Source organism: Ranitomeya variabilis, chromosome 1 (assembly GCF_051348905.1).
Source record: "Ranitomeya variabilis isolate aRanVar5 chromosome 1, aRanVar5.hap1, whole genome shotgun sequence".
NCBI classification, from domain to species: Eukaryota; Metazoa; Chordata; class Amphibia; order Anura; family Dendrobatidae; genus Ranitomeya; species Ranitomeya variabilis.
The window spans coordinates 797,360,412-797,372,438 of NC_135232.1; the positions used below are offsets into that span (position 1 = coordinate 797,360,412).

At 42.8% G+C, this 12,027-nt stretch overlaps 1 long non-coding RNA gene across 1 annotated transcript; it reads right to left on the bottom strand.

Moving 5' to 3' along the window:
- Nucleotides 1–1,749: 1,749 nt before the first annotated feature.
- LOC143768272 (uncharacterized) lies at nucleotides 1,750–2,621 on the bottom strand. Its single transcript, XR_013213795.1, has 3 exons — nucleotides 2,123–2,621; nucleotides 1,962–2,021; nucleotides 1,750–1,870 (listed from the first exon to the last, which is right to left on the bottom strand). It is a non-coding gene; the product is annotated as an uncharacterized LOC143768272 (long non-coding RNA).
- Between the last annotated feature and the right edge of the window lie 9,406 nt (nucleotides 2,622–12,027).

Below are 12,027 nucleotides of genomic sequence, written 5' to 3' on the forward strand. Positions count from 1 at the left end.
CCTATGATCATTATAGCCAAAGAGTTCTATTTTAACCTTATCTGTCCACAGGACTTGTTTTCAAAATGCATCAGGCTTGTTTAAATATTCGTTTGCATACTTCTGACACTGCATTTTATGGTGAGGACGCAGGAGAGGTTTTCTTCTGATAATTCTTCTTAAGACCATATTTGTGCAGGTGTTTTTGAACAGTGGAACAATGTACCACAACTCCAGAGCCTGCTTAATCTTTGTGAATGTCTTTTGCAGTCAAGCAGGGGTTATCATTTGCTTCTGCAGTAATCCTACAAACAGCTCTCACTGAAATTTTGCTTGGTCTTCCAGACCTTATCTTGATCTCCACTGTTCATGTTAACTAACATTTCTGAATTACATTTCGAACTGAGGAAAGGGCAATGTGTAAAGGCTTTGCTATCTTCTTATAGCCTTCTCCTGCTTTGTGGGCCCCCACCATTTTCATTTTCAGAGTGCTAGGCAGCTGTTTAGAATAACCCATGGCTGCTGATTTTTGTCACAAGGTTAGAGGTGGCTGGGTTTTTATAAAGCTTGGAAATTTGCATCACCTTTCCTTTCCTAACGATGATATGATGGTAGTGAACAAGCCATACCCTAACAGGCTAATTAAGGTCTGAAACCTTGGTCAAAGTTAACTGAGCACACAAATCTCCAAAGGTACCCAAACGTTTGCATTGGCTCATTTTCCTCATTGTAATTTTTTAAATGGAAAAAATTACAATATATATTTTTTGCTTAAAATACAGTCATCTTTAACTATAGCCCTTGTAAGATGGTCGCCAGATGGGTTCTTGAGGGAAGATATGTATCATCGCGGTTGGTAGCTTCGGTGATGTAAGCTCAGAAAGTAGGCTCCAGCACATATAGTGCTGAGAGAGTTATTAGGCTATTCCAGGGCTGGGTTTTCCGAGCAATCAAAAGAGATGGGTGGGAATGACTGCTCATATACCCTCACCCCAGGGGTGTGGTTTGACAGATAAAATAGAGATCGAGTGTTTCATTCAGTGTCTGTGACTGAAGGTGTGGAGGTCTCCAGTGTGTTTGCTTAAGGCACTGACCTGAGTGTGTGGACCTGCAGTACTATATGGACTGTTTATTTTTCTAGATAAACACAAACCATACAGGGCAACATTGGTATAGAGGTGCCACAGAGACCAAGACCCATGTGGAAGTCTCAAAGGTGCACCTACAGGACGCTCCTAGGCATGATATAAAGCATGAGGAAATTGGAGCATAGTCCAAGAGTAATCAAAAATATACATTTATTGAAATAATACACACTACATATAAATAGACTAGGATCAGGTAATAAAAACAAAGGCAATACTGTCCTGACTCAAGATGTTATTGCTGCTCATAGGTAAAAGTGCTCAAGTGCGGTGACCGCACCTTGAGAAAGAGGCGCAACGCGCGTCGGTGGCGGCGTTGACACGTGTCCTGACTTAGCAACACCATGGGTAAGCACGGGTAAGAGCATGTGACCCTGTTCTGTTTAATGTACAATAAAAAAGTCTCGCACTCAACTTAAATCTTTTAGTTTGATAAATTTAATGGTATTGGAGTAGCACTGGAAACGTTTCAGCCCTTAACGAGCTTTCATCAGTCACTACAATATTCAAAATAACAATTATACAGTGTGTAAACCAAAACAAATACATAAAAAAACAAAAGTATATACATAATTTCAAATAGCCAAATATGCAAAAAATATATATCATGGATACAGTATTGCGGTGGATATACGCATATACATACTAGTCCGACACTTCATTAACTCTAAGGATACACATACCGTGCTGTGCCTTTTAGTGTGTGTTAACCATATCTTGGTTAGAATACAGATCATAGATTGTGCCTAATGGAGCATAAGAAGAGGACAGAAATGTGTCTTAGTATAGCAGGGGCTGTAGGTGTTGTAGCCCAAATAGAATGGAGTGAATACTCACAGTAAATGGCTGCCTAGTGGTAACGTGGTATATATTGGTGGTATGCAAAGTGCTTAGGAGCTGAAATGGAAAATAACAGAGGAGGAGAAAGATTCATGTAGATTTATTGTATATTTATATTGGGTCTATGCTCCGTAATCATCCCTTTTAAAAGTTATTACCTCATACATGTCATATATGTCGTCAGAGGAAATAGCCTCACTGGGGAGGGCCCGCACTTTGGTAAAGGCTATAAGAAATGTGATAAAGAGGATTATCTGTATATATGGAATAACTTACAAATGCTGTGTGACAGCGTATCAGGTCATACCTGGAGGGGAGTTGCCGGCATAGAAACGGGGGCTAGGGGGAATGCAATAACATCCATCAGTCTCAATAAGGCTAGATGTATACGTAACGCTAGAGCGTGTCAGAACATACCTGGAGAGGAGCCGCCTCATGTATCAGTTACCCTCACAGACGCGGTATCCGCCGCTAGTCTGTGGAGTATGTGGAGTGCGCGCTATTTAAATACCGCTCATGCGCCGTGTTAGGGCGCCTGGACCGGATGTGACGTTCTAGCGTCCGGAAATGCATGGCCGTGCGTTTCACCTTGTGGATGTGCGTTCCACTGTGACTGCGTTATAGCGTTGCCCTTTGTAAAAGTATATCTAATGTGTGTAGGCACGTTGTAAGTAAAGACCCTGGCTGTGGGCATATGTAGTATGTGTTTTTATTTGAAAAGTATAATGGTTGTTCTGTTTAATGGCATAGCGCTCAGATTACTACAGCCATTTGGATACTTGTATCGTTACTATATATATTTTTCCTGGACTTTAGGGTCTTTCTTGCGGCACTTGAGCACTTTCACCTATGAGCAGCAATAACATCTTGAGTCAGGACAGTATTGTCTTTGTTTTTATTACCTGATCCTAGTCTATTTATAGTGTGTATTATTTCAATAAATTTATATCACTGTTTATTTTTCTGTTTGTTTTCACTTTGTGCCAGAGAAGGCTATCCTTTGTTTTGCTTGTGTTTAAGCAGGTTTATGAAGTTGTTAACAAACCTGACTGGACGTGTTTATGAAAACTGTTTCCTGTGCCTACCTCAACCGCAGCTGAGTGAGTACCAAAATCCTACACCCTTTAAAAGATCATTTAATCTTCAACTTGCTTAAGTGTTCACAATAATACTAATTTTAACCAGGTGGGCTCAAACTTTTACATGTAACTGTATCATCAGACTTCCACCACTGAACTTGACAGTTCCTTCAATTTCTCCATCCATAAGCACCTTTTCCCCTTATTTTATCCAGACACATTTGGACTTATCAGAGCCTAGTCTATTGATGTAATAATTAATGGGGATAATTCAGGAGACTCTTTGCATGGAACAAGACAACAGGAGACAGTTTTATAAGTGGTAAAGTTTATAATATCACACGGTGATTCAAGCAGGTGCAGAGAGAAACTCAAGTCCACAACACTTGGTGCAAATAATAAACGCAGCTTAGCAGTCAATAGGAAACTTCAGAGGTAGATGCAAACAAACAGAAAGTCTATGAAGCACAGTTATACTTGAGGAAACTTGACACGAATAGATCCTTGACTTAGTCCAGACACAGATAGATATGCTATTAGGCAGTTCAAATCATATCTTAGCTCAACCAGGGAGGCCTGGTTAATAGTCTCAGGTTTTGCAGAGCAGAAACAGCTTACGTCCAGCAAATGCAGATGGAAGTAACACGAGCAGCAGATGAAAGAGGATTACTGAACACTGGTGTATGCAGCAGGAACTCAGAGCAGAGTGGCAGGATCTCCAACACAGGTTCACAGGAGCAGGTGCAGGTGCAAGGCCAGGGAGTAATCAGGAGCTGGATACAAAGCAGAATAATCTAGCACAGACTGAACGCTGGGGTGGAGTTTTATAGCAGGAAGACAAGTGCACATGAGACTAAAGACGCCATGTTGGAAAAGGGCAGTAATGCACAAAAGGTAAAAAATGTTCAGAGTCCTGACATTACTCCCTCCTTAGAAGCGGCCTCAGGATGATCCTGGACCTGGTTTCTCAGGGAATCTCTGATGAAAACGAGAAATCTTCTGTTGGGCATTGATGTTTTCCACAGGTTCCCAAGAGTCTTCCTCAGGGGGATATCCCTGCCATCTTATCAGATATTGGAGCCGATTCCTGCGAATCCTGGAATCAATAATTTCCTCCACCACGAATTGTTCTTGCCCATCAATCACCACAGGCTGCGGAGGTGGCACAACATGTCCCTGGAAGGTATGAGGAGATACAGGCTTTAGTAAAGATACATGAAATACTGGGTGTACCTTCATTGTCCTAGGTAGCTTCAGCCGGCAGGCCACAGAGCTCACAATACCGTTGATCTTGAAAGGGCCAATGAATTTCTGTCCAAGTTTTTGTGAAGGAACATTTAACTTCAGATTCTTAGTTGCTAACCACACGGAATCTCCTTCCTTGAACATGGGTGCAGGTTTACGGAATCTATCAGCCGATCTCTTATAACGTTCTTGAGCCGTGGTCAGGGACTCCTTCAAAACCTCCAGATTTTGTCTCATCGCAGTCAGCCTTTCCTCCACTGCTGGAACCGGAGAATTAATTGGAGACCTAGGTAAAATACACGGATGATAACCCAGATTGGCAAAGAAAGGTGTAAATTTAGTGGAGGCGCTCTGAGAATTATTATATGAAAATTCGGCTAACGGCAACAACTCCAACCAATCATCCTGGAGATGGCTGACATAGCATCTTAGATATTGTTCCAGCGTCTGGTTAGTACGCTCAGTCTGACCATTTGTCTGGGGATGGTAAGCAGAAGAGAGACAGACATTAATATTGAGTGCAGAGCAAAACCCCTTCCAGAATCTTGAAGTGAACTGTACTCCACGGTCAGAGATGATCTCATCCGGCACCCCATGCAACTGAAAGACATTCTGTATAACCAAGTTCACTGTATCTTTAGCAGAGGGGAGGCCGGTGCACGGAACAAAATGAGCAGCTTTAGTCAGGCGATCAACTACCACCATGATTGTATTCATGCCCCCAGATGTAGGCAGCTCCACAATAAAGTCCATTGATATAGACCCCCAAGGGCAGGATGGAACAGGTAATGGTTGTAGAAGACCCGTAGGTGCCACATGAGGAGTCTTGTACCGGGCACATACCTCGCAAGAGAGAACATAGTCCTTGGTATCCTTCAGGCAAGTTGGCCACCAGAAGAATCGGCTCAGGAACTCTTGTGTCTTCTGTACCCCCCTGTGACCAGCCAACTTGGAGTCATGTACCAACTTGAGGATCTGCAGACAGACAACCTCCGGGACGTAGATACGTCGATCTCTGAACCACATGCCACCCTTAAAGACAAGATGGTGGGTTGGCCAGAAATACATCACCTTCATAGGCCTCCCTGCACTCCTTCCACAAGTCCTGATCGTGGATAACTCCGATGAAATTGGCATCAGATAGAATGGTCTTGGATGGGGCTCCAGGTATGGAATCCGCAGCATGGATTCGGGATAAAGCATCAGCTTTCCCATTACGAGAACCTGGACGGTACGAGATAACAAAGTTAAATTGATTTAAGAATAAGTTCCAATGAGCCTGACGAGGAGAAAGACATCTAGTGGATCTAAGGAACTCTAGATTGCGATGGTCAGTTAGCACTATGATCTGTTGTGCAGCTCCTTGCAGATGATACCTCCATTCTTTGAAAGCCGCAATAATAGCCAGCAATTCCTTGTCTCCCACGTAGTAATTCTTCTCTGCTGAGGTTAGACTACGGGAAAAGAAAGCACGATGTAGCAGACCCTTCTCTCCAGTTCTTTGGGAGAGAATAGCCTCCAAAGCATTATCAGAAGCGTCCACCTCCACAATGAAAGGATGTGTTGGATCTGGGTGTATCAACAGCGGTGCTGATGTGAAACAGATCTTCAGCCGATCAAAAGCTTCTTGAGCCTGTGATGACCACTTAAAGGGCTTTTCCTTCTTTGTCAAGGAAGTAATGGGACGGACAATATCAGAAAAATTTCGAATGAAGCGTCTGTAGAAATTTGCAAAACCAATAAAACGTTGGACCTCCTTAACGTTCTTGGGTGCCAGCCAGTCAAGGATAGCCTGAATCTTACTAGATTCTATGTTTAGCCCCTGGGGAGAGATGATATAACTGTATCTCAGAACAATGGAACTCGCATTTCTCCGGCTTGATATACAGTTGGTTCTCTTTCAGACATCTTAAAACAGTTTTGACATGTTCTTCATGTTCCTGTAGAGAGTCAGAAAAGATTAGTATATCGTCCAAATAGATCACCACAAACTGGTCCAACAAATCTCTGAAGATGTCATTAACAAGGTGTTGAAATGCTGCAGGGGTGATACAAAGCCCTAAGGGCATCACAAGAGATTCAAAGTGTCCATACCGGCATCTGAATGCTGTCTTCCACTCATCCCCTGGACGAATACGCACCAAATTATAAGCCCCACGAAGATCCAGCTTAGAGAACACCTTAGCATGGCGGACTCATTCCAGTAATTCGGGAATCAGACGCAAAGGGTAACGGTTTCGTACGGTTACCTTATTGAGTTCCCGATAGTCAAAACAGGGTCTCAGGGTCCCATCCTTCTTCTTTACAAAAAAAAATGGATGCCCCTGCTGGTGAGGAAGAAGGACGTATAAAGCCTTTGGCCAGATTTTCATCAATATACTCCTTTAAGGCTTGAAGCTCAGGTGCAGCCAAAGGGTATACGTGACCCAAAGGAATATCTGCCCCAGGAAGCAACTCAATGGAACAGTCATAATGCCTGTGTGGAGGAAGTTGATCTGCATTCTTCTTGTCACAGAGGTCAGAGAACTCTTTATATGCTGGAGGTAAAGAAGATACCTGTACATGTGGTTCCGTAGCCGTGGACTCAGGGACAGCTTCTGTTAACGCTGAGTTGCTCCTTGTTGGAAAGATAATCTCCTTTGTCTCCCAGTTGATAATTGGGTTCTGAGAACGCAGCCCAGGAATGCCTAAAATCACAGGAAAATGAGGAGAAGAAATTAGCAAGAAAGAAAGTTACTCCTGATGATTAGGCTCCAACAAAATTTCAAGGGGTACGGTCTCCTGATCCACAGGCCCAGAGATTAAAGGTGACCCATCCACTGTTTCCATGGTAATTGGAGAGGCTCTTTGCTGAATTTTAATACCATGTTCCATGGCAAATGCGATATCCATGAAATTGCCACCTGCACCAAAGTCAATCATAGGTGAACTGGAAATCCACTTTCCTGAACACAGGATCTTAATAGGGAGAGAACAGTGAGAGTTCTTTTCCTTCAGCTCCTTGGGGGTGAAGTCATAGAAAGTGAATGGAATACAGCGTTTAAAGGCAGGCTACATTCAGAGATGTTAGGTTCATCATCACAGTTGTCATACTCCCCTATTGCTGCTAGCACCTTGTTAGGCCGTCTTTGACACTTAGGACAATTGGTCAAGAAGTGGTCAGACTGGCCACAGTAGAAACATAGACTTTCACGAAGGCGATGCTCCCGGCGCTCATTAATCTCGCGTCTCTGAACAGAATCAATTTGCATGGGCACCTCCTTCACTTCCCGAGATGTTTTACCTGCAGGCTCTTTGGAAGGAAGGGAAAAGTTAGAAATACGGTTATATGCAGCAGATTTCTCCTGCCTACGCTCAGTAAGGCGAATGTCTATGCGCACACAATGCTGTATAAATGTCTCTAGTTCTTGTGGTGACTCTGAGCGATCTAGTTCATCTTTTATAATACTAGACAGACCCCTTTTAAAAATAGGCAATTGTGCATAACTGTCCCAATTGGTATCTACCACCAATCTCCTGAATTCAGTGGCATACTCAATAACAGAACGTTTAGCCTGGCGTAAAGACAACAAAGCAGATTCAGCGGTTGCACGGCGATTAGGGTCATCAAACATTAATGCCATAGCGGCCAAGAAATCATCCAAGTCATTTAACTGTGGGTCACGAGACTCAATCATCGGATTCGCCCAGGCGAGCGCTCGTGAGGTCAGTAGCATTATTACACACAATACTTTGGATCTATCAGTAGGAAAATGGTCAGCATGCACATCAAAATATAGCATACATTGATTCACAAAGCCACGAAATTTGTCGCGATCACCATTAAATCTGAATGGGGGCAACTTAGGTGGGCTAGCTGGTGGCGGTTGCCCAGAGGGTAAAGTCACTTGTGCAGCTATTTGCGTGCTTATGTCCTGAAAAGCCCGTCCATACTGGGACTCTATGCCAGCAAGTTTGTTTTCCTGGGCTGCCATGCGATTGCTTAAGTCCTGCAAAGTTTGTCCAAACACTTGTTGATTGTGTTCAAAGCTTCCAAACTTCTTTTGCAGACCTTCCACATCTTTTTGCAGTGATCTAATTATGGAAAACACCTGCTCTAATCTGCTCTCTGCAGTCATTGTTCCAGCAGTCTCCTTTTTTTTTTATGGCTAGATTATCCTGTAATAATTATAGGGGATAATTCAGGAGACTCTTTGGGTGGAACAAGACAACAGGACACAGTTTTATAAGTGGTAAAGTTTATATTATCACACAGTGATTCAAGCAGGTGCAAAGAGAAACTCAAGTCCACAACACTTGGTGCAAATAATAAACGCAGCTTAGCAGTCAATAGGAAACTTCAGAGGTAGATGCAAACAAACAGAAAGTCTATGAAGCACAGTTATACTTGAGGAAACTTGACACGAATAGATCCTTGACTTAGTCCAGACACAGATAGATATGCTATTAGGCAGTTCAAATCATATCTTAGCTCAACCAGGGAGGCCTGGTTAATAGTCTCAGGTTTTGCAGAGCAGAAACAGCTTACGTCCAGCAAATGCAGATGGCTGCTCCTCGATTCATACCAGTAACCTTTCCTTTGGGAATCAACCTAATAGCTCATGAGTAGTGTTGAGCGATACCTTCCGATATTCAAAAGTATCGGTATTGGATTGGATTGGCCGATATCCAAAAAATATCGGATATCGCCGATACCGATACCCGATACCAATACAAGTCAATGGGACACAAATATCGGAAGGTATCCTGGATGGTTCCCAGGGTCTGAAGGAGAGGAAACTCTCCTTCAGGCCCTGGGATCCATATTCATGTAAAAAATAAAGAATAAAAATAAAAAATATGGATATACTCACCCTCGGACGGACCCTGGACCTTAGCGGTGCAACCGGCAGCCTCCGTTCCTAAGAATGAGTGAAGGACCTTCGATGATGTCACGGTCACGTGAGCGGTCACATGAGCGGTCACGCAGCCAATCACAAGACCGCGACGTCATCACAGGTCCTGTACACTCACTGCATTCTTAGGAACGGAGGCTGCCGGTTGCACCGCTAAGGTCCAGGTTCCGTCGGAGGGGTGAGTATATCCATATTTTTTATTTTTATTCTTTATTTTTTACATGAATATGGATCCCAGGGCCTGAAGGAGAGTCTCCTCTTCTCCAGACCCTGGGAACCATACACTGGGAACTTCCGATTCCGATTTCCGATATCACAAAAATATCGGAACTCGGTATCGGAATTCCGATACCGCAAATATCGGCCGATACCCGATACTTGCGGTATCGGAATGCTCAACACTACTCATGAGCTATTAGGGAATGTGAGAACAGATTGTAATTTGTAGCATACAGGAAGAAAAAGATCTTTCCACCACCAGTAGCAAAACAGTAGAAATGCAATGACATGACAAAAATCTGTATAAGTAATCATATGCAAAATAGTTGCAAGTCAAATTTATCTATGAGATAGCCAAGATGACTGTCTATAAATTGCTGATAGTCTCATGTTCAAAGCAGTAGTGGATGGTGAGATATGGAGCCTAAAAGTCATAAGTTCAAAACATTGTTACACTTTTGCTCATCAGTGTATATAGCCCCCTTATTATAAATTGCCCTCTTTTGTGGTGTACAACACTGTCCCTTACATATCGGATTCTCGTTATTTTTATTATTTATAGTGCCCTGTTCTTTTATTACATACCATGCTCTCTTATATTTAAGCTGAAATGACTGCTGATGGAGCATAGTAAAGTTTTGTGATGGAGGAGGCTGATGGACTGGTCTTCCGGTCAGATGCTTGTCATTTTATTCTATATCTAACAAGAGAGGACTCTATGTAATAAAGAGAAGGGATGTAAACACAAAAAATAATGAGAATATGTTATGTAAGGGACGATGCTATACGTCTAGCATATACGTAACAAGAGATAACACTATGTAATAATGGGACAGCACTGTATATAACAACTGAGGACATTACATAATAAAGGCCCGCCCATACATAAAGACAATGATTGGTAATAAGGGATGTCCCTTCCAGTAATAATGTCCCCCATCCTAGTCTCCTTTCTTGTATAATATCTTCCTGGTCCCCTTCCTATAATGTCCTCCATCCTGAATCCCTTACTGGTATAATGTCCCTCTTCCTGGCCCCATTCCAGGTATAAGATGCCCCATCCTGGTCCCCTTCTAGGTATAATATTCCCCATCCTGGTACTGTATAATCTGCCTCAAGCTGGTATATATGCCCCTCATCCTGGCATAATGTGCCCCATCCAAAAAAAAACACAAAAAAGTCCCCATCCTCGTATATATGCCCCCATCCTCATATACATGGCCCTTCATCCTCGTATATACGAGGACTCTATGTAATAAAGAGAAGGTGATGTAAATAAAAAAAATAATGAGAATACGTTATGTAAGGGACGGTGCTATACGTAACACAACATTATACTAGCTAGTAATGGGAAAGCACTGTACATAACAACCGAGAACGCTACATAATAAGGGACTGCCCCATACATAACTAAATAGGATGATAGTTAATAAGGGACTACCTTTCCAGTAATAATGTCCCCATCCTGGTCCCTTTCCTGGTATAATGTCCCCCATCCTGGCCCCCTTCCTGGTATAATGCACTTCATTTTGGTCCCCTTCCAGGTATAATGTTCCCCATCCTAGTTTAATGTCCGAAACCTGGTATATATGCCTCCATCCTGGCATAATGTGCCGTATACAAGTTTAACCCCTTTCTGACATATGATGTACTATCCCGTTGAGGTGGTATGGGCCCGTATGACCTCCGGCGGGATAGTACGTCATCACCGATCGGGGCCGGGTGTCAGCTGACTATCACAGCTGACATCCGGCACTATGCGCCAGGAGTGGTCACGGACTGCTCCTGGCACATTAACCCCCGGAACACTGCGATCAAACATGATCTCAGCGTTCCGGCGGCATAGAGAACATCACGCAGGGAGGGGGCTCCCTGCGTGCTTCCGAGACCCTGAGATGTGATCGCGTTGCTCCGAGAGTCTCCTACCTCCTCCTCCCTGCAGGCCCAAAATGGCCGCGGGGCTCCTTCCGGGTCCTACAGGGAGGTGGCTTGCAAGCGCCTGCTCAGAGCAGGCGCCGGCAAGCCTCCTGCAGCGCCTGTCAGATCGCTGAACTGACACAGTGCACTGTAAAGTGTCAGATCAGCGATCTAACACTATATAGTCATGGTTCCCCCTGGGATAAAGTAAACAAGTAAAAAAAAAATCTTTATATGCGTAAAAAAAAATCCTAAATAAATTAAAAAATATATATTGTTCCAATAAATACATTTCTTTATCTAAATAAAAAAAACAATAAAAGTACACATATTTAGTATAGCCGCGTCCGTAACGACCCAACCTATAAAACTGTCCCACTAGTTAACCCCTTCAGTGAACACCGTAAAAAAAAAAAAAAACAAGTCGAAAAACAACGCTTTATTATCATACCGCCAAACAAAATGTGGAATAACACGCGATTAAAAAGAGGGATATAAAAAAACATGGTACCGCTGGAAACGTCATCTTGACTATAAAAAAGTTATAGTCCTCAGAATAAAGCGATGCAAAAATAATTATTTTTTATATAAAATAGTTTTTATCATATAAAAACGCCAAAACATAAAAAATGATATAAATGAGGTATCGCTATAATCTGACCCGAAAAATAAAACTGCTCTATCAATTTTACCAAACGTGGAACGGTA